The sequence below is a fragment of the Lycium barbarum genome, chromosome 2 (assembly GCF_019175385.1).
Source record: "Lycium barbarum isolate Lr01 chromosome 2, ASM1917538v2, whole genome shotgun sequence".
NCBI lineage: Eukaryota > Viridiplantae > Streptophyta > Magnoliopsida > Solanales > Solanaceae > Lycium > Lycium barbarum.
In genome coordinates, this window is record NC_083338.1 from 81,074,963 (window position 1) to 81,077,438 (window position 2,476).

The window sequence follows — 2,476 nt, forward strand, 5'->3', positions numbered from 1 at the left end:
TCTTGTGGTTTTACGCCCAAATAACACAACCAACATAGAATTAGCCTTAAGAATAACCAATAACATACTTTACTTACCTCAAGCAGTAGATATGAATCGAAATTCACAGCTATTTCAGCTCCCAACCACCCTTAATCACACCACAACACCATAGAGTAACTTCTTATAGTCTTCAACACTTTGGTAGAGGTTTTAAGTTGCTTGGCTTTGAATTCACCCTTGAGCCTCTGAGAACAGTTAGAGAGGGTTAGGAGGAGTGTATGGATGAAGTTGGATCGAAATATGAGAAAAAAATGGTCCTCCAAATCATTAGTAAAACAAAGTAAGTCGGCCACTACCTAAGTGGGACCCTAACTGGCTGACTGCGCAGTCTCACGAAAACACAAATATCTCTCTATTTTGACTTCGAATGGATGAACGGTTTGGTTACACCTCGTAGTTTCGTCCGTTGAGATTCGTTAGGCGTTAGTTGTCCTAATCGCAGAAACGGGAGTTACCTTAGGATATATGAGATTACATGTTCCCATATTTTGGTTATGGGGGTTTAAGCCCATGAAATAAGCTATGGAAGGATGTAAGAACAAACCAAAAAGGAATGGAGTTTGTGGGAACTTTGGTAAAACTTGGCAAAATTTTCGGACAGAATTTGGTCCAAATTGGTAGGGGCATATCTCCTAGAATATGAGGATTTTTGGTGTGTTTATTTGTTCCAAAGTGAATTTCATCGAGTATAGTTTCCAACGCAACAAACCGCTCGTCAATGTGACGTCTGAGTAAAACGTTATGGCCATTCTACGACAGACTGTCTGAGCAAAAAAATTCTGCGGACCATTTGACGGCCCGCAGGAATTTTGACGCCCCGCAGAAAATTCTGCGGTCCGTCAAATTGACACAGCCCAGCGTCAAATGGTCACAGTGACCCATATTTTACTGGGCAGTTCTACGGACCATTTTGACGGTCCGTAGAAATTTATACGGCCCGTCAAAATGGGCGCAGAATTGCCCGACGGGAGTTTAAGTTCCGCTTTATAAAATTCTTTCCACTTCATTTGGACTTATTATTTTACCAAACCAGCTCCAAAAGCTCTCTAAACACCCTCTCTTTCACTCCATAAATTAATAAAAGCCCAAATCCAAGAGAGATTAAATATCAATAAGCAAGAATCAAGATACCCATGTGCTAGAGGTCTTGCTAGGGTTAATAAACTCCTAAAACTCTTTGGATATTGAAGCTAGGGTTTTCATATAAGTTGATATCTTAATCCAAAGCTCATTATTATGATATAAAAGGTTAGTTTTCATGCTTATTACATATTATCAAGGATGTTTATTCGTTGAACTTGGGTAGAAGGAAAAAGTGGAAGATGAGTTCCAAATGTAGTTTTTATGAGGTTTTTGAGTAGTAAGCTAACTTGAGTTATGATTCTTAGTATAATATTTCTATGGAAAGTAATAATGGTGATGAAGACGCATTATATGAAAATGTGCTAAAATGGGTATGAAATTGCTAGCATAAGTTGAACACAAGGACGAATTTTGAAGGCTAAATCGAATGTGAATACTTGGTTATGATATAGTGCATATTATTGTGGTTTTTGGGAGTTTTTTTATGATATTGTGGAAGTTGACGAAATAGGGGAAATGCTGCCCAATTTTCATTAGGTCATGAATTATTCTAGTTTGAATTTAGAAGTATCATTAAGGCTTAACCATGTTATGAATCCATCCAAATGTAGATTATTCAAGCTTCAACGGGGAACGTTAAATAGTTAAGGAGACAAAGAGGTATGTAAGGCTAACCCTTCTGTTATATCCCATATTTTTGCACCTTCAGATAATTTGAGATAATTGTGACTAGTAAGAGATAGGGAAATATTTTTGATCTTTTTTGATGCATAAGTTTATCATGAAAATATTGATGCGGAAATATTGAGGAAGGCTAAGGGAAAATTGGAAATTTGGAAAAAATAGTTTCATGAATTACACAAATTAGTCACAAATAATTGGGCTTGGAAAAACAAAAAAAAAGGATACAAAGCCCAAGTGTGGCCGGCCAAGGCATGTGCCAAGGCCCACTTGGGAATTTTAATCCAAGTCAATAAAAAGAGATGACTACTATTATTATCACCTCATTTCAAGAACCTTCAAGAAAAAGAAACTTGAGAGCAAAGGAGATAGGGGTTTCGGCCAAAGAAAAAAAAAATTGAAGCTTTCCATCTTTGATCCAAAAATTTATTTCTTCTTGTATTCCTAATAATTCAAAGACCCTCTTTAACGTGGTATAATTATTGAAGTAAGAAAACTACTCTTGGTGGCAAGTTCAAAAATTCTAGTCAAGTGAAAAATTGAAGAAAAAGGTAAGAATTTCTCTTCTTTTATATGTTATGGAAGGTTTATGTATGTTGTAGTAAGTAGAATTGAATGAAAATCATGGAAATAATATGTGTTGTGTGTGGGCCGTGTGGGTGTGTGTGTA